The sequence below is a fragment of the Hipposideros armiger genome, unplaced genomic scaffold (assembly GCF_001890085.2).
Source record: "Hipposideros armiger isolate ML-2016 unplaced genomic scaffold, ASM189008v1 scaffold_59, whole genome shotgun sequence".
NCBI lineage: Eukaryota > Metazoa > Chordata > Mammalia > Chiroptera > Hipposideridae > Hipposideros > Hipposideros armiger.
The window spans coordinates 3,068,031-3,093,745 of NW_017731409.1; the positions used below are offsets into that span (position 1 = coordinate 3,068,031).

The window sequence follows — 25,715 nt, forward strand, 5'->3', positions numbered from 1 at the left end:
CTTACATAGGTTTCAAGTATGCATTTCTATAATACATCATCTATATTTCACATTGTGTGCTCACCACCCAGAGTCAGTTCTCCTTCCATCACCATATATTTGACCCCATTTACCCTCATCTACCCTGCCTCTCCTCCTTACCCTCTGGTAACCACTAAACTTTTGTCTGTATCTATGTTTTTTTGTTTCTTTGTTTTTTTGTTGCTTTCACTTTTATATCCCACATGAATGAATTCGTATGGTCCTCGACTTTTTTTGTCTGACTTATTTTGCTTAGTATAATAATCTCAAGATCCATCCATGTCATCGCAAATGGCAGTATTTCATCTTTTCTTATGGCAGAGTAGTATTCCATTGTGTATATATACCACATCTTCTTTATCCAATCATCTATCAAAGGACACTTTGGTTGTTTCATGTCTTGGCCACTGTAAATAATGCTGCAATGAACATCAAAGTACATATATCTTTATGGATAAATGTTTTCAGATTTTTTGAGTAGATACCCAGGAGAATCCCTTCACTTTCCTCATCCAGCTCCATAACCCCCCTCCTATCTGGCAACCATCAGTTTGTTCTCTGTATCTATGTGTTTATTTCTATTTTGACTGATCATTTATTTTGTTTTTTAGATTCCAAATATAAGTGAATCACATGGTATTTGTCTTTCTCTGACTTGTTTCACTTAGCATAATACCTTCTAGATCCATCCACGTTGTTGCCAATGGTAAGATTTCATTCCTTTTTATGGACAATAATATTCCATTGTATAAATGTACCACAATTTCTTTATCCAATCGTCTATTGATGGGCATTTTGGTTGTTTTCATATATTGGTTATTGTGAATAGCGCTGCAGTAAACATAGAGGTATATATATTTTTTTGAATTAGTGTTTTTGATTTCTTCAGATAAATACCCAGAAGTGAAATTGCTGGGTCAAGATAGTTCTATTTTTAATTTTTTGAGGAACCTCCATACTGTTTTCCATAGTGGCTGCACCAATCACCAATCCCACCAAGTGTTCCCTTTTCTGCACTCACCAGCACTTGTTATTTATTGATTTATTGATGATAGCCATTCCGACAGAAATGAGGTGGTACCTCATTGTGGTTTTTATTTGCATTTCTCTGATGATTAGTGATGTTGGGCACCTTTTCATGTTTCTTGGCCATTTGTATGTCTTCTGGAGAAATGTCTACTCAGGTCCTCTGCCCATTTTTTAACTGTTTGTTTTTTTGGTGTTGAGTTGTGTTTTTTGGTAAGTTTTGGATATTAATCCCTTATCAGATGTATCATTGGTAAATATTTTCTTCCATTCAGTAGGATGTCTTTTTGTTTGGTTGATGGTTTCCTTTGCTGTGAAAAAACGTTTTAGTTTGATGTAGTCCTATTTGTTTACCTTTTCCAGTAAACTTCCTTTCCCCCAGGAAATTACTTTCAGATCTTTATCACCATGAATTAAATTATATAATCTTTGAATTATATAGTTTATTCAACTTTTTTTTGTTTTTAAGGTGAGATTACAACTTTCCTATATGCAAAACAGATATGCAGTCATATATTTTTAACAGTTGGATCAATAAATAGTTTCTTGTAGTTTGTGAGCAACTAAGGATTTTCTCAACCCTTAATCTATCCTCATATTTTTGGATTCTTTTTTTCTTTTTGCTATTCTGATTAAATGTTTTCTGCTACCTTATCTTCCAAATTGCTGATTCAGTCCTCTGCTTCATCTAATCTACTATTGATATCCTCTAATGTATTTTTTATTTCAGTTATTGTATTCTTCTTTTCTCTTAGCTATATGTATTTCTCTAGTGTGCACATGGATTTTCTGACTAACTTTTATTAAATATCTGACCTCATAAGAGGAAATATGCTATACAAATGCAAACCAGTAATAACAGAAAAACGTATTATCAAACAGCACTCTATACATTCTCCAGCCAAGTAATAATTAAGGGATTCCATAATTATCTCTGCAAGAGGACTGCCCAGCAAGTGCAATTAAATATAGAAAAATATGAAAAAAGGATTCACTACTGGGTTGATTTTTTCATCACTGATAGTAAAAAATATAGTAGATCTTCATCTGAACTCATCTAATTAGAACCTTCTGTGAATTTAATTAAGTTTTTGCCTTTTATGAATCTCAAAATATTTCTGCTGTTATGCTTCTACTGACAGACACCATCCTGAGAGGTTGGAGTGTTAATTATTCTAGATTTTTCTGGAATGAACCTAAAAAGAAAGTACTGTAGTTTAAGAAGAGAGTATTTTAATTAATTTAACAGAGAGTAAATAAGGCTTATTTGATTTGTCTTCCAAAGAAGTGTTTACTTTGTGGCACTATTTGATAATTTATGCTTTCTAATTTTAAAAAGTTTTAGCAGTAGCTGTTACTTGTATGTCTTTCAGTTGAAACAGTATCAGGCTTTACTGCATCTCTTTTGATCCTAGAACCCAGAAGAAACTGATTTAGTGCTGATGACAATAATAGTAATCACTACCCTAAAGACCAGATTTATCATCATGGCACATTACAAATGTCAAGGTATAGTAGTAATTCTGAAAGTAAGTAGTGAGAAGGACTTTACTGACCTATTCGGTACCATGTATGAATGGCATAACCATCTTGTGAGTGAGTCTATGCCAAACATTAAAAACTGAAATATTTTCTTTTAAAAAACCTGAAGCAAAATTTTAATCTAACTTAAAAAACTGGAGGGGCCGGCTGAGTGGCTCAGTTGGTTAAGAGATGACTTAAGAGCCCGAGCTCTGAGCAACATGGCCACTGGTTCTTCCCACATGGGCCAATGATGCTGCACCCGAGCTGAGCTGTCGCTGAGCTGCCAACAGGTGGCAGGATGGTCAGCTGGTATAACAACAAGATTGCCTGTTCGATGGTGGGCTATGCCCACCTGCAACTAAGACAGAACTTGGCACCGTAAGCTGAGCTGCCACCTGGATGGCTCAGTGGATAGAATGTGCACTCTTAATGACAAGGTGTCGGGTTTGATTCCCACATGGGGTGGCTACGTCCACCTGCAACTAAGATTGAACACAGCACCTTGAGCTTAGAGGCCACGAGCTGCTGACAGGAAGCCAGATGGCGACTGGCGCCCTCCACAACGAAGACTGAAGAACAACAACTTTGCTGGTCCCCTTCCCCAATTCCCCAACACTGTTCCCCTCCCCCAATTCCCCAAAAAATATTTTAAAAAATAATAATAAGGGCCGGCCGAGTGGCGCATTGGTTAAGAGCTCACTTGGGATGCCAGAGGGCTCTGGTTCGGATCCCACATGTGAGGGCCAGTGACATTGCCCTCCACAGCTAAGATGCTGAACAACAGCTCAACTTGGAGCTGGGCTACCCTGAGTCGCCAGCAACGGCGTAGGCTGCAGTGGGTTGCCATGGGCTACCGTGTGTAGCCAGCAGTCAGCGTGAGCGGCCCTCAAGCCACCATGAGTGGCCGTCCAGAAGCTGGTGACTAATCTGCCTCACCTGGGAAGAGCGCAATGATGGTGCCAACTTGGGCCAGTGAAGCAACGTCCTCCACAACTAGACTGAAGAACAAAAGGACAGCAACTTGTCTGTTCCCTTTCCCCCAATTCCCCAGCACTGTTTCCACCCCCAATTCCCCAATAAAATAATAATAATAATAATAATAATAATAATAATAATAAAAACTGGATTCAATATTCTATATTTACCCCCCAAAAAACTAGAAATGGGACAAATAAAATTATCTGTCCTTTCCACACTTAAAAACATGATTTATAAGGATATACAGCCAGAAAATGAAGTACATTGTTTCCCAGTGAAAACAAGGAATATGAGGGAAAAAGGTTAGAATTAAATAAAGACTCAACTAAATCAAGGCCCAGGAAAGTCACAAGACACACTTTAACCTTGACAGTTGTACAATATTTAGGCTTGCTGCCATAACAAAATACAATAGATTAGATGGTTTAAACAACAGAAGTTGGTATTCTCACAGTTCTGGAGACTGGAAGTCCGAGATCAGGGTATCAACATAGTGGTTTCTGGTGAGAGCTCCCTTCCAGCTTGCCTGGTCACCTTCCTGTTGTGTTGTCATATGGTGGCACCCTGATCTTGGACTTTCAACTTCAATACTGAAGAATGAATAGGTTAAACCAATCATCACATTATAACTCCTTATTTAAGTGATCATTTGAAGTATATTACCTAAGCTAGCCAATACAATCATAGTAAAACTATGATCTTTCATTGGGAATTCACAGATATAATACATCTATATATATCATATTGTGTGTTCACCACCAGAGTCAGTTCTTCCATCAACATATATTTGATCCGTTTTACCCTCATCTACTACCCCCGGCACCCCTTACCCTCTGGTAATCACTAAACTACTATCAGTGTCTATGAGTTTTTGTTTCTTCATTTATTTGTCTTGCTCCTTTGTTGTTTTCAGTTTTATATACCACATATCAGTGAAATCACACAGTTCTTGACTTTTTCTGTCTGACTTATTTCGCTTAGCATAATAATCTCAAGATCTATCCATGTTGTCGCAAATGGCACTATTTCATCTTTTCTTATAGCAGAATAGTATTCCACATAAATATGGACAGATAATTTTTGACCAAGAAGCCAAAAACATACAATGGAGAAAAGCCATCCTCTTCAAAAAATGGTGCTGGAAGAATTGGAAAGCCATGTGCAAAAGAATGAAACTAGACTGCTGTCACCATGTACCAAAATTAACTCAAAATGGATCAACGACCTAAATATAAGATCTGAAACAATAAACTGCATAGAAGAAAACGTAAGTACTAAACTTATGGACCTTGGGCTCAAAGAACATTTTTATGAATTTGACTTCAGAGGCAAGGGAAGTAAAAGCTAAAATAAATGAATGGGACTATATCAAACTAAAACACTTCTGTACAGCAAAAGAAACCATTGACAAAATAAAGAGGGAGCCAACCGAATGGGAGAAGATTTCTGCAAACAACACCTCCGATAAGGGGCTAATATCCAAAATATATAAGGAACTCATACAACTCAACAACATAAACACAGTCCAATTAAAAAATGGGCAGAGGACCTGAAAAGACATTTCTCCAAAGAAGACATACAAATGGCCAATAGACATATGAAAAAATGATCAACGTCACTAATCATCAGGGAAATGCAAATCAAAACCACAATGAGATATCACCTCACACTAGTTAGAATGGCTATCATCAACAAGACAAATAATAACAAGTGTTAGAGAGGCTGTGGAGAAAAAGGAACCCTCATACACTGTTGGTGGGAATGCAGATTGGTGCAGCCACTATGGAAGGCAGTGTGGAGGGTCCTCAAAACATTAAGAATAGAATTACCATATAACTCAGCAAGCCCTCTCCTGGGTATCTACTCAAAAATCTGAAAACATTTATCTGTAAAGATATATGTGCTTTGATGTTCACTGCAGCTTTATTTACAGTGGCCAAGACATGGAAACAACCAAAGTGTCCTTCGATAGGTGACTGGTTAAAGAAGATATGGCATATATACACAGCTGGAACTTTGATTAAACCATACTTGAAGCCTAATTATGAATGAACTTGTTAAATTTTGTAAACTAATATATTCCTGTTATGGTTTAAGCCAATTTGAGTTGCTTTTTCTATTGTTTCCTAAATGATAAAAATATAATTTTGTAGATGAACTTTCTCTTACAATGATAACCAAGAAAAATCTTAAATCTTAAGACAAACTGTCCCACAAAAGAGTAAGCAAAAGGAACCTGGCTGACAGAAAACAGAATCTTTCTTTTCTCATGCAATAACCTATTTTCTGCTTTACCATTTGCTATCAAAATTCTCATTTAATTAATTGATCATTTATCTACTAAAGATACCAGCAAGGGGTGGGAGTACCAAATTTAAATTTACTGGCTGTATTTCGGTTTATGTTATATATATATTCATATCCTTAATTAATATCTGTCAGCTCTCTTTTCTTATGCCAGCAGACGAATAGAAAGCAATTCCTAATCCTTACTGCAACGTTCTAGAATTCTGTTGATAATTAGTGAATTTTTTTCTATATTTGAGAGGTAGAAGGATCCCTAAAGTCAGGCCTCTACTCAACAAATAGACTAGAAATAACCCAAGTCCTCTGAATTTTAGGAAAGTTGTTTACAGTAAAACTTCTAAAGTTTTGTTTTTTCTTGGGCAATCCTACACAATAAAAGAAAGCTGAATCTGAAAGGATAATTCATTGAATTTAATCCATACATTGTGAAAATAGCTTATAATGTGCTCATATGTATATTTTCCCCCTTCTTAATTAATCCTAAGTCAACTATTTTAAATTTGACTAGAGAAGATTTTATGAATTTGACCTCAAAGACAAGGGAAGTAAAAGTAAAAACAAATGAATGGACTATATCAAACTAAAAAGCTTCTGCTCAGAAGAAGAAACCATCAACAAAACAAAGAGGCAACCAACCAAATGGGAAAAGATATTTGTAAACAATATCTCTGATAAGAGGTTAGTTAATATCCAAAATATATAAAGAACTGATAAAACTCAACAACAGAAACCGAACAATCCAGTTAAAAAAATGGGAGGAACTGAACAGACACTTCTCCCAAGAAAACATACAAATGGCCAACAGATAGGTGAAAAGATGCTCAATTTCACTTCCTATTAGGGAAATTGCAAATCAAAACCACAATGAGATTCTACCTCACACCTGTTAGAATGGTTATCATCAACAAGACAAATAAAAAGTGTTGGAGAGGTTGTGGAGAAAAGGGAACCCTCATACATTGCTGATAGGAATGTAAATTGATACAGCCACTATGGAAAACAGTATGGAAGGTCCTCAAAAAATTAAGGATAGAGTTACCATATGACCCAGCAATCCCTCTTCTGGGTATCTACCCGAAAAACTTGAAAGCATTTATTCATAAAGATATATGTGTCCTCATGTTCACTGCAGTATTATTCACGGTGACCAAAACATGGAAACAGTTGAGGTGTCTTTCGACTGATTATCAGATAAAGATGTGGTACATACGAGGACAGATAATTAAGTTCATGAACCCATCCTAGAAAAAGTGCTACATACCTCATTGCTGAATATCATTAAGGTCACTTTCAAAGTACTCCCCTTGGGAAGCTATGTACCGACGCCAGGGCCTAATCCACCCTTCAAAGCAATTTTGGAACTCTTTTTCTGGAGTGGCCATCAGAGTTGTCGTCATATTACCCTTGATGTCCTGAATGTCATCAACATGTCTTCCTTTCAATATTTCCTTTATCTTCAGGTAAAGAAAGAAGTCATTGGGGGCCGGGTCAGGTGAGTAGGGAGGGTGTTCCAATACAGTTATTTGTTTACTGGCTAAAAACACCCTCACAGTGCCGTGTGCGCTGGTGCATTGTCGTGATGCAAGAGCCATGAACTGTTGGCAAAAAGTTCAGGTTGTCTAACTTTTTCACACAGTCTTTTCAGCACTTCCAAATAGTAAACTTGGTTAACTGTTTGCCCAGTTGGTACAAATTCATAATGAATAATCCCTCTGACATCAAAAAAGGTTAGGGTTAGTAGCAACATTGTTGCAACAAGTTTGCGAACTTAATTGTCAGACCCATGTATACACAATGGACTACTACTCAGCCATAAGAAAAGATGAAATACTGCCATTTGCAACACCATGGATGGATCTTGAGAAAATCATGCTAAGTAAAATAAGTCAGATGGAAAAAGTCAATAAACGTATGATTTCACGGGCTATAAAAGTGAAAGCAACAAATGAACAAACAAGACAAAAACTCATAGACACAAACAGTATGGTACTTACCAGAGGGATGGGGGTTTGCAGGGTAGGTAGAAGAGGGTAAAGGGGGTCAAATGTAGTGACAGAAGGAGATTTGACTTTGAGTTCTGAACACACAATGCAATATGTAGATGATGTATTACATAATGGTACTCTTGAAACATATAATTTTATTAACCAGTCACTCCAATAAATTTAATAAAGTTTAAAAATAAATTTGAACATAATCCATTCATTTTTTTCTTTACTTGCCTAGTTATATTTTTACACAATTGCAAATGTAGTGTACATAAAATATAAACTATGCTTTTTATTTTTCTATATATTTTGCCATGATATTGTAATATCCAGTTATACATTTTAATGGTTATGTAATGATCCATTGAGCAGATAAACAAAAATTTAAATAGTAATCTATATTTAGGTATTGCCATATCTGATATTTTAGATTTTAAAAATAAAGGATAAATATAACTTTTTGGATTATTCCCTTAGGAAAAATGGTAAAAAGTGGAATTATTAAATTAAATCATAAAACATTTTTATAACTCTTAAATACAAAATTTCTTTCCAAAGTTATACAATTTACATGGCAACTAAATAACCAATGCATCAATTTTTACCACAATAGTGCAACTGTTACATTTTCTGAAAATCAAGGAAAATTCCTGAAAATATGTCCTATAACAGGTTTACTTGTGATGCTTCTTAAAAGTGCAAATTTCTAGGTTACAGCCCTATTTTAATAAATAAGAATTTCTCAGCTATGACCTACAAATATACAATTCAATAAATTATTAATATTTGTACAATAAAATTTGCCCAATGAAATTTGAGAACTATTCTATTAAAGTATATATAGTACTTTCTCAGATTATCTAAAAAACCCAAATTATGAAAATGATTGACTGTCAGCATCTATCAAGTGCTTTCTACTTGGCAGGATCTGTCCTAAGTGCTTTTACTTGTATTACCTCACTTAAACCTTACAATAATTCTATATGGTAGGTAAGATTATTATTCTGGTTTTACAGAAGTGGAAACTGAGGCACAGTTGTTAAGAAGCCCTGTAAAGTAGAAAACATACTATTTCAATACAGGTTGTCAAGCTACATTCTGAGCTCTTAACTTCTGTGCTATCGGCCTCTCCTATTGTCAATTATTTTCCCAGATACTACTCCACCATAAATCATTCATTCCCTTAACAGATGCTCTACCTGAGGGCAAGGGAGCAGATGTGATTAAGGTGACTGTAGAAAAAATAAAGCAGTATAAAATAAAGGGAGAAAATAAAATACTGAGAGTACAAAATAAAGGGAACATAAAATACTTTACATGGAGAAATAATATTTGTCAAGCACCTCAAAAAGAAATTTTATACATATAGTGCTATTTTTATATTCATATATATTTATGAAAGTGACATATCACGACCTGGCTAACTAGCAGCTTCTGAAATGTGATGATGCACAGACTAAGATTAGACCCACTTTAACACAGCTCATATAATACTTAAAGTGTTTTGAAAAAGAGATTTCTCTGATACCAAACCCTGAACCCATTCTGGGATTTATAAACAAAGAGAACAACTTATTAAATAATTAACAACTGGAATCTATGTGACATACATGTATTTGTATTGGTAATTCTAGTATTTCAACTTAATATAAAGTTATTAACTTTTGAACTATGAATAGCTTAGAGACCAGGGTGATTTATGTAAAGTATATACAATTGCATTGTTAATCTCCAGGCTCTTCTGACCTGTCTGTTTCATGCACAGTACTGTCAGGTAATCATCCTATAATGGCAACTCCAAACATGCTTTTCCTGCTCAAACATTTTCCTCCCTTTGTCATTCAAGTCCCTTCCTCCAACACAGTTTCCTATTCCTTTCCTTTCTATACCCAATGCTCTGGACATTCGTTATTCCCTAAACAATTTCTTTCTTTCTTTTTTTTTTTTTAAATAGCCACTACTGTGCTCCTGTAATCCAGCTCATCTCTGTATATTGACAACTCGAATACTCTCTCCTTACTGGTCAAAGGAGATATACTCTCCGTTTGGAATACTCTATACTTCTTTTTGATACCATCTTATAAGTGAGAGGGCTAAGACTTGAAATTAGGTATTCTCACCTCATTAAGAAAATTACTAAATGTGAGGGATTGTCACACAATACAGAAACAGGCTGAATCAGTGACAGATGAGGTTCCTCCCCTCAGACTGCTTTCAATCTGGTAGGGAGTTCTAATCCTGTTTTATAGTATTATTTTTTTTCTTTTGTATGTATGTGTTGTTTTATTTTTTAAAGAATGATTGTCTAAAAAAAATTGCTAATCTTTCATTAATCTACAATAAATATGTAGGAACACAATTCAGACCATAAGACCATAACAAAAACTTTACCATTACAAATGAGGCACTACATATCATCCTTCTGGGCAAATTAGTTAAAAAATAAGCATATTGGGCTGGCCGAGTGGCGCGTTGGTTAAGAACTGGCTTGGGATGCCAGAGGGCCCCAGTTCGGATCCCACATATGAGACCAGTGACAATGCCCTCTATAGCAAAGATGCTGAACAACAGCTTAACCTGGAGCTGGGCTGCCGTGAGTCGCCAGGGAAGGCGTAGGCTGCAGCCCCTGCTGCAGTGGGTTGCCATGGGCTACCGTATGCAGCCAGCAGCCAGCGTGAGCGGCCGTCCAGAAGCCAGCGACTGATCTGCCTCGCAATGATGGTGCCAACTTGGGCCAGTGAAGCAATGCCCTCCACAACTAGACTGAAGAACAAAGAGACAGCAACTTGTCTGTTCCTCTTCCCCCAATTCCCCAGCGCTGTTCCCATCCCCCAATTCCCCAATAAAAATCTTAAAAAAAAATAAAATAAGCATATTAAAGTGATGGTCTAGTGACACATTATAACACTGTATTTTGTTATTTTTAGTGTGCTTGAATCCATTTTATAAACTACTTTATATTTTCAATCCTGTATATAAGGGATTATAAAGAGTTCTTCACATATTCAACTTCCATTAGTTTAAAAGTTTAATATTCTATTAAAATCATTAGGAATGTTTTCTCAATATAAAGTATCGGTGATAGGGACTTTCCTACTAAAGTCCACCGAAAGAAAAACAAGTGACTAAGTAGTTTACCAGTAAGAACAGGTCCAAACTATTATATGAAAACTACCTATTTAGGCCCACTTATCATTTTAAAATATAAAATGGTAACATTCTGGCTTTCTTCTGAATAATGAAGATTACGGAAATCCAAGAGAATCTGGCAATCTCTCAGGCTCAGTTGAAGGGGTCCAGAATATGCCACTGGGGCATAAAAATTATTTTGAGCTGAAGGCATTTGAGTCCCTGAAATCATTTGTCTGCCTAAAAAAAGAGCCTCCCAAAAGAGGCTTAAAAAGAACTCAACTGCCTAATCCCCTCCTAGAGAGCAACTCTAATCTTCCCAGAGGAAGAGGCAGCACACCAGACATTGGTGCAAAACAATCATATCTCCCATATTCTCCTAAGGATCAGTTTATCTCTAGAAAGTCATTTGTTATCCCATAAATGACCTTTCTCCTCCCCTTCTAAAAAGTCATTTGCTTCCCCAACTGCTCTCTTTCTCCCCTTACCCTACTAAAATGAGATAAAGCCCACAAATTCTAACACCTACTTGAGTCGCACTTTATTTTTGTGAACCTGGGTACATACATATATAATTAAAGCTGTTTTTTTCTCTTACAATTCTATCCTTGTCTGTTTAATTCATAGGTCCCCAAGTATTAAATTAAGAGGGTAGAAGTCTTCCTGACACAGTAACTTACAGCTATACATCTAAACTTATTTATATTTTCTTATCAAGTTTTGTTACATACTGAAAGTATTAAACATGTAAAATATCTGCTTCTTTTAAAGGGAGTTATTTTCTCTTACAAATTAATGCCCCCCAAAAGGTTTATGACTGCCTCTTAAACGTGGCTCAATTCTTGTAAACTACAGGCAGGAGATATTATACTGACAGAATTTTCAGATATATAATAATTTAACATTACACTTACTGTATTACACTTACTTACTGTATGCCCTCTCAAATTATTTCGAAAACTTTACAGATTGAACACCATTACAGGCTTATCTCTTTTTTGTCTCTCTCTAACCCTACCATCCCCTATTATTGGAAGGCAAAGAAGAAAGGTGTAAAGACAGGTAAGAAGGATAAACTTAGTCTGTTGGTTTACTGTTTTCTAAAGAAAACTATGAAGCTTTGAGATGCCTCCAAACTAAAAAAAACAAAATAGCTTAAACCTTTTAAGAACTAATTTGTAAACCAATTTAAGTGCTCTATAATGTTATCAAGTACTTTTTAAAAATGAATCATCTAAACTTGGATACATGTTTTCAAAATCAGTTGGAAATCTTTAATCAAAGACTCAATGAATGAAGCACCAAAACTTCAGCTTTTGAAATTTTTGGTGAATTGCAATCACTGAAAACAAAGATTGTAAAGAGGAATATGCTCAAATTCATCCTTTCAAAAGCAAAGGAGGAATTAAATAACTTAAAGAATAAAAAAGCTCATGCAGCATACAAGCTTTAATTTTGAAATTGTATAGTTGTGCTTTATAATATCTTGACTTCTGAGAAAAGTCTTTTTGACATAGCTCCCATTTTCAAGTGAAATTGATATATTTATATTTTATACAGAATTGAAGAAAATTTAGAAGGCCTACAATTTTGCAACACTGCACTAGGGTGAAACATTCCTAAGAATCATAGACACAGTTAATTTTAAAGAGTTTAATCAACTAAAAATATTTGTCAAAGGAACGAATTCCGATGGAGCAAAAAGAAGACATCACCTGTGAAAGTACTTAGGCTAAAATATTTAAACATTTCAATACTCTTCTGCAGAAGACTACAGGCAATTTATTTTAAAATTTTAAGAAGACTATTTTAAAATTACATTTTAATAAAATACCAGTGACACAATATTATTTATTGATATGGCTAAAAAACTGCTTAAAGCATGTAACTATGTAAAAAAAAATTTTATTCTGCTTTTGTCACCTTTTATTATGTTAAGGTAATATAAGCAAAAATTTTAGCTGTCACTTTAAAGCACATGCTTATTTGTTATTTTTTAAGACATGGTTTTATTTTTTAAAATACTTTTTCAGAAGACTGGTTTTATGGGTTCACCAATATAAATCCAATTTCTCTCTTTTTTTAATGCCTCAATTCCATATTTTTTTTTTAAGATTTTATTGGGGAATTGGGGAAGGGGAACAGTATTGGCGAATCAGAGAAGGAGAACAGACAAGTTGCTGTCCTTTTGTTCTTCGGTCTAGTTGTGGGGGACGTTGCTTCACTGGCCCATGGAGGTATTATCATTGCGCTCTTCCCGGGCGAGGCAGTTGCTCGCCGGCCATTGGACGGCTGCTCACGACAGCTCACGGCTGCTCATGAAAGCTCACACCCACTGCCGGGTGGCCCCACTGCAGCCTACACCATTGCCAGCAACTCACGGCAGCCCAGCTCCAGGTCGAGCTGTTGTTCACCATCTTAGCTGTAGAGGGCGCAGCATCACTGGCTCTCATGTGGGATCCGAACCGGGGCCCTGCTGCTCAGAGCTGGCATCCCAAGCCAACTCCTAACCAAGGCGCCACTTGGCTGACCCCCATATATTTTTTATTAAAGTTTATTGGAGTGACAATGGTTAGTAAAGTTACATAGGTTCAAGTGTAGAATTCTGTAGTACATCATCTATATATCACATTGTGTGTTCACCACCCAGAGTCAGTTCTCCTTTCATCACCATAGATTTGATCCCGTTTACCCTCTTCTACCACCCCCTCCCCGCTTCCCCTCTGGTAACCACTAAACTATTCAATAATATTTCAAAACATATATAATTAATTTTGCTTTAATGTCTTTTTTCTCTCTTAAACATGAAGCTGTTAGAAATCATAAATTACATGTTTAGCCTACTGATAGCCTGACACTGACTTTAACCCTGTACACTAACCAACTGAACAGAGATAGAGTCCAAAATTACACTACTGGAGATCAGAGCAAAACTGGTTTAAGACTGAACAAAATGTTGCATTTTCAGAATCAACATTATGAACTTTCTAAGATGAACTACAGGAAAAACTGGAATTCTAGGAAAGGATTCAATTATGATCTTATCATTAACACTTCAAAATACATTTTGATTACGTGTTCTGTAAGTCACAAACTACTTTGAACAGTACCTCTTATAGTCCCATACTTGCACATGTGAAAAACATAGTTTGAGCACAAGCATTTTTATTACATCAATTTTTGAGTAGTAAAGATTGAACATATCCAAATGACCATCAACAGAGGACTGATTATTTGAATTATGTCTATCCATAGAAGAAAATGCAATGCAGCTATTAAAAAAAAGTTAGGTCTGTTTTTGCTGATTTTGAAATACAATGCTAAATTAAAAAAAAAACATGCAGAAGAGTGTACATTTATATAAGAATTATGAATGTATTTATACTCAAATGCACATTGTGTACATATACAATTATAAATATATACATGCGTGTATGTATCAATGCATTTATATGTGCATGTGTGCTGGCTGGGAAGGGTGGGGCAGAGTCCTTCCATGCATACGTGTGTTTGTGTGTGTGTGTGTGTGTGTGTGTGTGTGTATCTGTCTGTGTATGTATGTATACCCTTTGGTAGCTTCATGAGCATATATTACATACTATCAAAAAACTGAAATAAAAATATCTGAGGGCCAGCGAGTGGCTCAGTAGGTTAAGAGTTGGCTTAAGAGCATGAGCTCTGAAACAGGGCCACCAGTTCAATTCCCACGTGGGCCAGTGATGCTGCGCCTGAGCTGAGCTGCTGCTGAGCTGCCAACAGGTGGCAAGATGGCTCAGCTGGTGAGAGCACATGCTCCTAATAACAAGACTGCCTGTTTGATGGTGGGCTACACCCGCCTGCAACTAAGACTGAACTTGGCACCTTGCGCTGGGCTGCCACCTGGATGGCTCAGTGAATAGAGTGTGCGCTCTTAACAAGGCTGCCGGTTCAACTCCTGCATGGGAAGGTGACTATGCCCACCTGCAACTAAGACTGAGCTCGGCACCTTAAGCTGAGCTGCCACTCGGATGGCTCAGTGGATAGAGCATGTGCTCTTAACAACAAAGGTACCGGGTTCGACTCCAGCATGGGATGGGGGCTACGCCCACCCGCAACTAAGATTGTAACACAGCACCTTGAGCTTAGAGGCCACGAGCTGCCGACAGGCAGCCAGACGACAACTGGCACCCTCCACAACTAAGATTGAAGAACAACTTGGCTGGTCCCCTTCCCCAATTCCCTAACACAGTTCTTCTCCCTCAATTCCCCAATTAAAAAAAAAAATCTGAGAAAAAATAAAGATCTTTAAGTGCACATTTATTTTATTCTAGGATAAATAAATGCAAGAATAATAGCAGAAGTGCAAATTTAGAAAAAAAAGTAAAAAAACTTCAGGCCACCAAGAATCCAGAAGAACTGTCCAAGAGCGATAATTTATTAAGTACAAAAAATACATATAAATTAGATTATAATGGAGAACTGTAATCAAAACAATAAGATCCAATACACCTAAATGTATTACTGTCAGAATTTTCACCCTAAATCTAAATTACAAATATACTTCTTTCATTGAATTTTAATTGTAAAATTATTTCGTTTCTTCTCATTTGGAAGTGTAGTATTTGTGGCAAAAAATCAAAAGAGTTAGCTAAGTGTCTCTCTCTTTGAAAGCTTAGTTATATTCAATTAAGCCATCTCATTCTCTCACATCCTCTCCTAAAGACAAATAGGGTAGTAGTGTGCAGTTTTCCATTTCACTGATATCAATAATTTTTCAGGATTTCTTTCAGAGGTAAATGTTCCATGTGTAGCTGTAGATTCAGTGTGTCTGTGGGAGGAGGTGAGTTCACGGTGCTCCTATGTCAGTATCTTTGACCAAACTCCAGAAACTCTTAAGGGACATTTATCAAGATCCAGACCTCAGAGTGCTGAATCCCTAAGTATTTGTCCAAGATGGCAACATAGGAGTCTCTAAACTCACCACCTGTCATGGACACACTGAATCTACAGCTATACACAACGTACTTCCTCTGGAAGAAATCCAGAAAGTAACTAAGTGAATCCTATATATTAAGTAAATAAGGAAATAGCCACACCACACACATCAAAATGGGTTTCAGGACACCCTCAACTAATAGAAGCCACTAAAAGCAAAGATGGTGGCTTGGACAATCACAAAGGTTTGAGAGAAAACCAAGAGCTTGCACTGGTGTGACTGAAATGGTCCATCTCCTACACAAGACGACTCTATCAAACTGGGAGAGGTGGCTATTTTATCTATTGCACTAAAACCAACACAGAGAGTCAAGAAAAGTGAAGACACAAAAGAATATAGTCAAAATAAAAGAACAAGATAAAACTTCAGAAAGACTTAAAAAATGGAGATAAGTGACTTACCTAAAAAAAGAGTTTAAAATCATGGTTATAAAGATGCTCACAGAGGTCAGGAAAACAACGTATGAACAAAGTGAGAAGCTCAACAAAGATACAAAGTATAGTGAAACCTTGGTTTGCGAGTAAAGTGGTTTGCAAGTGTTCCGCAAGATGAGCAAACATTTCTAACACATTTTAATGTGTTAAATGAGTGACGTCTTGCAATACAAGTAGTTTTGTTTCTGGAATGAATTATGCTTGCAAACCAAGGTATTACTGTACAAGAAAATAGCAAGCAGATCAGAGTTGAAGAATACAAACTGAACTGAATAAGTCTACAGAAGGGTTCAACAGCAGACTAGATCAAGTGGAAGAAAAGACAAGTGCACTTAAAGAATGGGAAATGGAATTCATCCAATCAGAGGAGCAAAAAGAAAAAAGAATGAAAAAGAGTCAAGACAGCTTAAGGGATTTATGGGACACCATCAAGTGTACCATATAAGCACAATAGAGGCCCTGCAAGGAGAAGAGATAGAAAGGGGAAGAAAGTTTATTCAAAGACATAATGGCCAAAAACTTCCCCAACCTTGGGGGAAAAAAACCACATCCAAACCAGGAAGCCAAAGAGTTCCAAATAAGATTATTTCAAAGGGACCCTCACCAAGACACGTTATAATTAAATTATCAAAAGTTAAAGACAAGGAGAAAATCATAAAAACAGTAGAGAAAAATTATACAAGGGAACTTCATAAAATTATAAGAAAATTTTTAAGTAGAAACCTTGCAGGGCAGAAGAGAGTGGCACAATATACTCAAAGGGCTGAAAGAAAAAAAAATCTGTCAATCAGGAATACTCTACCCAGCAAAGATGACATTCAGAGTTGAAGGAAGGATAAAGAGTTTTCCAGAAAAGAAAAAGCTGAAGGAGTTCATCGCCACTAGAGTGGCCTTACAAGAAATGTTAAAGGGACTTCTTCAAGTTTACAGCCACTGTGGAAGACAGTATGGTGGTTCCTCAAAAACTTAATCATAGAATTACTATAGGATGCAGCATTTTTACTTCTAGGTATATATTCAAAATAATTGAAAGCAGAGTCTCAAAGAGATATTTGTAAACCAATGTCCATAACAGCATTATTCACAATAGCTAAAATATGTAAGTAACCCAAGTGTCCATCAACAGATGAACTGATAAACAAAATGTGGTATATGCATACAATGGAGTATTATTCAGCCCTAAAAAGAGAGCAAAGTTTGACACATGCTACAACATGAATGAACTTTGAAGACATTATGCTAAGTGAAAGAAGCCCGTCACAAAAGAACAAACACTATATGTTTTCTATATGAGGTTTCTGGAGTAGTCAAATTCATAAAGACAGAAAGTAGAAAACTAGCTGCCAGGAGCAATTCCTGGAACTTGGAGAAGAGCACAGAATGGGAGTTAGTGTTTAATGAGTATAGAATTTCATTTGGGGAAGATGAAAACATTCTGGAGATGGCGGTGGTCCTAACTGCATGACACTATGAATGTACTTAATACCATTGAAATATACACAAAAAAATTAAGATGCTAAATTTTATGTTCTGTATATAACATAACAATAAAAAATTGGGCGCGGGGGAGGAAAGAGGGATCAGCCACTTCAGAAAACATTTGGGTACTTTCTTATAATGCTAAACATAAAGTTACCACATGACCAAACAATTCCGCTCCTTGCTATATATCAAAGAGAACATAAAACATACGTCCATACAAAAACTTTACAAGAATGTTCAAGAAAGCATTATTCATAATAGCAAAAAGTCGGAGAACCCAAATGCCTGTTAACTGATAAATGGATAAACAAAATATGGTCTATCCACACAATGAAATACTATTTGGCAATAAAAACAAAATAAAGTACTGATATACTTGTATGCTATAACATGGATGAACTTTGAAAATACTATGCTCAGTGGAAGTAGTCAGTCACAAAACAACATAATTTTGAAAGATTTTATTTATGCAAAATATCCAACATAGGCAAATATATAGAGACAATGAGCAGATTAATAGTTGCCTAGAAGAGGGAGATTGGGGATACAGTGGGAGTGGCTGCTAATATAGAGAAAAAAAGAATGTTTTTAAACTAATTGAATCTCATCTATTTGTGCTAAAACTATGTCAAACCTAAGTGAACTGTGAGAATTTAGCCAAATAGCTAAGTGACTTCTGACCAGAATACAAATGTCACCTCATCCTACACCCTGCAACAAATATATTTTTCCAGCCTGACTATGCTCTTAGTTATTTATAAGAGGAAGAGATAAGATAGAACTTTATTTAAAAAAAAAAAGAAATAAAGAAAAATACCATTTTCTTAACTTACTTTTAAAATTATTGCCTTTTAAGAAGCAAGCTAATTTTGGACTGAATTACTCAAAATATTTTTTACCTCTACCAAAATTATGCTATGAAAGTTTTTCTCAAAGGTGAACTATTCAGAAAATACACTCAAATTTGAAAATGCTTTCAGGGATCTTCCTTGATTTCATTAGCAAAGAATGGAATCCTTTCTTGGCTATATCTGTTCTCAGTATTCTGAGCAGCAAGTGTCTATAAATCAAAACCATGGGGATTAGTGAGGTCATCATTTCCTTTTGCTCCTGGAATTAGGTCTCTCATTATCTCATAAACACAAAGATGCTGAGGCTGCAGAGGAAACACAGTGTTGATCAAAGATTAAATATAGGTATTGGGTCACCAAAGAGTAAATTTTTATATTGAACACCAACAAGGGCAGAATATTAGAATCAGAAATGTGTAAAAAGTGGGTAAAAAGCAGGTTTTGCCAATGTATATATACATTGAGTCTATTTCTCTCTTACTCTCTCCATTTCCCATTCATTCATTTAGTCACTAAATGAGACATTTGTACCTTCATTCATCTATTTAAGGAATATTTCTGGGGAGCCTATGTATGAAAATACTATGGTGGGTAGTAGTGATACAACATTAAAAATGAACACAGACAGTCTTCGCCCAGAGTTGCCGTGGTTTCCTGCTTCAACAGTGCTTGGACGGAACCCGGCGCTCATTCCTCCATCCCGCCGGCCTCTCAGCTCTACCCTTCGCCACCTGCCCACAGCCCCCTCCAACCGCCCTCAGGTTCCCGCCACCGCTCCAGCGCCGCAGAGCCGCCGCCGCCGCCTCTCCTTAGCCGCCCACCATGACGGTCGCGTCCACCTCGCAGGTGCGCCAGAACTGCCACCAGGACTCGGAGGCCGCCATCAACCGCCAGATCAACCTGGAGCTCTACGCCTCCTACGTCTACCTGTCCATGTCTTACTACTTTGACCACGATGATGTGGCTCTGAAGAACTTTGCCAAATATTTTCTTCACCAATCTCATGAGGAGAGGGAACATGCTGAGAAACTGATGAAGCTGCAGAACCAGCGAGGTGGCCGAATCTTCCTTCAGGATGTCAAGAAACCAGAACGTGACGACTGGGACTATGGGCTGACTGCAATGGAGTGTGCGTTACACTTGGAAAAAAGTGTGAATCAGTCACTGCTGGATTTGCACAAACTGGCCACTGACAAAAATGATGCCCATTTGTGTGACTTCATTGAGACGCATTACCTGAACGAGCAGGTGAAATCCATCAAAGAATTGGGTGACCATGTTACCAACTTACGCAAGATGGGGGCCCCTGAATCTGGCATGGCAGAGTATCTCTTTGACAAGCACACCCTGGGAGACAGTAATGCAAGCTAAGCTTTGGCTGGCTTCCAGTAGCCACGGGGGTGACTTCCCGGTCACCAAAGCAGTACATGCATGTTGGGGTTACCTTGACCTTTCTATAAGTTGTACCAAATCATCTACTTACGTTCTTTCATTTGTACCATTTCTTCAAATAAAGTAATTTGGTACCCCAAAAAAAAATGAACACAGTCTCTGCCCTTAAGGAGGATATATTCCATTAAAAAATACAGACAGTACAAAGACAATGATAATATAATGTAATAATGTAACATAATATAATAGCTAAAAGCTATGATAGATGCTTAGATAACACAGGATGAGTACATGGGAGATCATAGATCCAGGAGGGAAAAAAATCCCATGCTCAACCAGCCTTCCTTCCTAAATAGATTACACTAAATTTAAAAATTAGGCTTCCTTCTAAACTTAACTTGTATGTATCTCAGGCAAAAAATAAAGTTATCATTTACTGCACTGTCTAGGTAAGAGCAGGAAGGGCTGGCTTCCTTGAAACTGCTGCCCAATAGTCAAGTATTATGGAAATTTCCCCAGCTGGGTAGAGATATTCTAATTCTCCGTAATCTGTCAAAAATAGTATTTTAGAATTTTTAAACTCCCAAAACATCTGGAAAAGAAACAAATGGTGTCAACTAGCTTTTCCTTTGTCATATTCCTCCTAATTTGGGCTGAGTCATAGCAGGTGTTTCTTAGGAAGCACATTAGGCTAGCATACTTACCAAACTTCTTTACCTGCCTATTTGGTTGTCTTCCCAACCCACAGCCAGCAATCCTCCACTGAAAAACCCATAGAGGAGTTCACGAACAGGACTCAACCGTCATTATTCCATTGAGGCTTGTCTTTTTGCTGGTGTTCAATCTTACTTTTAGTCTCACTTTTAGTCTCTCTAGTCTCAGTCCTCAGAGACCAACATAAAACAAAACCAAAGGAAACAAAATTCTATTCCCACCTCCTTCTAAAAAAAGTTGAGGAAAAAAAAATATATAGATAGATAGATAGATATACAGATACATATATCTGTATCTATAAATATGTATCTATATGTATCTATATCTATCTATCTATACATATGTGTGTATATATATATATATATATATAGAGAGAGAGAGAGAGAGAGAGAGAGAGAGAGAGAGAGAACAATTAAACTATCAAAAATTGCCCCTACAGTCCATACAGAAAAAATATTTTAAAACATTTTATGTCAGTGCCTAGGTGGCCAGTACTAAGATGTAGTCATCATATTTTTAATAAACTTAGTAACACAAATTAAAATTAAATGTGAAGTCAAGTATTATGCTGTACACCTTAAACTTATACAGTGCTGTGTGTCAATGATATCCTAATAAAAGTAGAAAAAATAAAAAAAAAAATTAAAAACCAACAAATGCGGTAACAAAACCAAAAAAGTCAAAACTGAGGCTGGGAGTGGCAAGAGCACAATGCCTGGTTGTCAGGTGGCCTGTCACTACGTAGTTTTATGACCTTAAATAAATCACAACTTAGTTGAACTTTAGTTTTTACATTTCTAAATTGACAGGATTGAACTAGTTGAATATGACTCTCAGATAGGAAAGAAAATTTCATAAGTATTGTGGCTATATAGCGGAGGTACCAACTGAAAGTAATGGCAAATATTGATCTTGAGATCAGAAGCTCCATTGATATATTTTTTTGTTGAATTGGAGATTTCAACAGAAGAGTCAGTGCTTTAGCTTGACAAAACCCTTGAAAAACAAGCATTAATATGGTTCCACTAGGTATGTAACTTTCATGTCCACCTATCATATCTCATATACTCTTAGAGATGGAAGGGAGGAGCTTCGAGAGCACCTACTCCAAAACTTTGTTCTACATGTGAAGAAATAGGCCCTGTACAAATGTGCAACATGACGCTTTTTTAGAAAAGGAAAGAGAATGGTAAACACAAAATTCAATTCAAGACAGTGGTATCTCTAGGGGAGAAGCTGGGGGGATAGGATTTGGAAAAAATACAGTGTATTAATAGTATTCTGTTTAATAAGTTGGGTGGTGGGTTTCCCAGTGTTTATCTTATTATAATGCTTATTCATATATATGTATTAAATACTGTATAATTTTAAAACATTAAAGAAAGCAAGCATTGTGGCTAACAGATCCTAAGGCGATCCCCGAAAATTGCCACATCCTGATGTTCACTTTTGTATAATCCCCTCCCCTTAAGTGCGGGTGGTACCTGTGCCTTCCTTCTAACCAAAAGATGACCATATGTTACTCCCATGATTAGGTGTCATATGGCAAAGATGATGAGAGCTGTGGAAACTTGCCAAAACAAAGGAAAAAAAACAAAAACAGAATATTCAGCCACACAAACATAAGGATATGAATTCTGCCAACAATCTGAATTTGTCTGGAGTAATTCCTCCCCATTCAAGCCTCCAGGTAAAAATGCAAACAAGCCAATACCAAGATTGCAATCTTGGGTGTTGAGCAAAGCTCCAGTTAGACTGTGACCAAAATCCTGTTTCATGAGAACTGTAAGATAATGAATGTGTGTTGCTTTAAGTCAGTAAGTTTGTGGTGATTTGTTGCACAGCATTATAACAAAACTAATGCAAAAGTAGACAATGCAGTCATCCATTTGTTCACTCTGACCATCAACATCAGCTGTGTCAAGTCAATGTGTTCTGGATTAATGACATACACGGGTATTCAAACTTTGTTTTAATCATTAGATTTAATCTCCTAGATCCTCATTCATCTTCAGCTAAAATGGGTTTATAACAGCATAACATTCTCATGGAATTCCCATTCTTAACCAACCTCTCTCGCTCTCCTCCCTCCCTCCCTCTCTCCCCTTTTTCCTTTTCTTTTTTTTAAACAAAAGTTTCATTTCAAGGGTCATCTCTTCTTGAAATACTTTATTAGTGTTCCCATTAAACTTTTATATGTCTCTATAATAATATTCCTCAGTTAAGGTATTATAGTGGAATGGTAAATGAGAATTTTGACTACTTTTTCCTTTTTGATTTATAGTGGTAATGTTCCTCTATTTAAGAAAGAAGTATGGAAAAACAGAAATAACCTGTTTTTATTCCACCTGCTGTCTAGCCAGTTGTAAGTAATAAATTCATCTGAATAATTTTGCATTTGTGTATTATATAAATACTCAAATAATATTAGCAAATAGGAAACAACTATTATCAATTAATTGAACTTTGTAGTCCTTTAAAAATTATTACAGATATTACTACCAATACCTATTTAATTGAGATACTATACCCAGGCAAGCAAAATGTTCTATGGTAAAGTAATAATCCTTTTTGACAATGTATTAGTTCTTTCTTAATTAACAACTGAGAATCAGTATAGTAGATGTCTCTTAACTTTATCACTTTCTTCTGGGACTACTTTCGTCCTCATTTAATTAGAGTATTCCATCGTTCTGGCCATAGGCATCCGTCCTATGATCAATTAATATAGCCTTAGCCCTGGCCACAGTGAACGGCTGAGGTGTCGGCACATGACCAGTTTAACAAAATCATAATTCTTCCAAGGGATTTTACATTTTAGAGCTGGAAGTGGAGAGACTATGGATTTAGAAGGAAGGAAATTAGAGTTAAGTTAGCGGCCATTTTCCTGGTTTCATGGAGAAAGTCTGATCACCATAAGTGAGACTAAAGCTAAAAAAGCCCAGAGAAGATGATGGTAGAGGGTGAGAAAACAAACCCAGTTGCACAAACTCCCTAATTATATTCTTTGAGGTTCCTACACTTGACCTGGTTTCTGAAGGTCTTTCTTGATTCCATGAAAAGTAGCCCTTAGTAACATAAGCCAATCAAGTGCCATTGTGCTTTTTAAGCTAGTTTGACTTAGGTTTCTGTACCCTGAAAATGAAAGAATCAACTAATTAAAATGATATTTCATTAAAAAATTCTGATACTTGATTGGCCATTTACATGCCTTAGGTGGATAACTCAGATACTGTCCATCTTCAATCATATGTTCCTTAATTATAAGAATAATGTTTATTAAACCTAATTGCTGAAGAACTTAAGATAAGCATCTACTAGTGTTTTTCATTAAATAAACTCTAAAAGAAATGAACCCTCAAAATAATTATACATACGATCTCAGGAATGTATGGAATGATGGAAATGAGGAAAGTCTTCTAAAAACAAAGTAAAATTTAAAGTCTTTGGATTTGCAGTTCTGACATAGAACATAGTACCTTAATACCATAGCACCAGCCTAGATTAAGCTGTATTGTCCCAATACACATTTTATAGACCAATAAATATACAAGCTAAAGAGAAACCTGATTTAAAATGATAAAAACTTAAGAGATACTATTAAAAACAAGGTAGTTTTGGTGGCTGTCTTAGATTTAGCATAACTATTGGCAGCACAGCAAAGTGAATGATCAGTAATGTTTAAAATGCTGCCATTGGAAAAATGCATTTCCACACCAAATAAAATTTATTTACAGAAAAACAAAATACAACAATATAAAAACTCTTCCATTTGGTTCCATAAATATTAAAGATCTCAAAGATACTCTAACTTGAAATTTGATAAATGGACCATTAAAAAATTAACTAAATTTATCTACCTGAAAACGCAGTATGAGGAAGTACAGCTCTATGGAAAATAACCACTTCAAACACCACTGTTTATCCTCTGCTGACTGGCATTTTTAAGAAATTCAGTTCACCATAGCAACCTGTCTTAACACCAGCAGATAAGTACAGGCTATATTTAGATATGATTGCTTTCCAGAAGGCAATCCTGCCTTCCTTCATATTTAATGCCATGATCCAAGGAACCAAAATATCATTCAATCAAACCATAGCGTGAAGACAAGTATACTCAAGGGGATAAGGCTGTGTTTCAGAACCATGAAAAGAATAGTTTTCACCAAAGAGGGTAAAATTTGTAAAGAAGTACATAAAGGTGAATAAAATTTTAATGTCTAAGAAATTTATAATCAGATACAACTATTTTGTCCAATATTATCTTTTTTCTTAAAAGATAAAATACTGTTATCAAGTACTAATGATCTATAATATCAAAATTTATTCCAACTAGCAAGTTGCTATTCCATAATTAGTATGCTGCAGTTTCAATCTACCATCTTCTAATTAAAACAGAATTTTTTTTAATCCAAAAGCAATTCTTTATAGATAAGGTACAAGAGCAGTGGTAAGGCAAAGCAAGTAATGTAATACAAATAAAAAAGATGAATTGACTAAAATGCTATTGTTACAAAATTACTATGGACCTATTTGTACTTTATAATCTTCATAATGATAGTGAGAAGAATTTGTATTTTCCTGAATAATGTAATTTTACAGTTTATGTCACAATATACCAAAGTATCATAATAATCACAGACAATACCTTTTATTTTTCTTTACTCTGTAGATGAGTTGCATCAAAATCATTACTAAAGACACAATATGAAGACATGAAGTTCAATTAAAAATGCCAAGAACAGGGCTGGCCGAGTGGCGCGATGGTTAAGGACTGGCTTGGGATGCCAGAGGGCCCCAGTTCAGATCCCACATGTGAGGGCCAGTGACACTGCCCTCCACAGCTAAGATGCTGAACAACAGCTCAACCTGGAGCTGGGCTTGACGGCGTAGG

The 25,715-nt window shown here is 36.1% G+C and overlaps 1 protein-coding gene and 1 pseudogene across 1 annotated transcript in view; one reads left to right on the plus strand and one right to left on the minus strand.

Annotated features, from left to right (window-relative positions):
- GPHN (gephyrin) overlaps window positions 1-25,715 on the minus strand; it is a 435,631-nt gene that overhangs the window by 331,278 nt on the left and 78,638 nt on the right. The gene's annotated exons all lie outside the window — the stretch shown is intronic.
- LOC109382079 (ferritin heavy chain pseudogene) lies at window positions 19,505-20,181 on the plus strand (annotated as a pseudogene).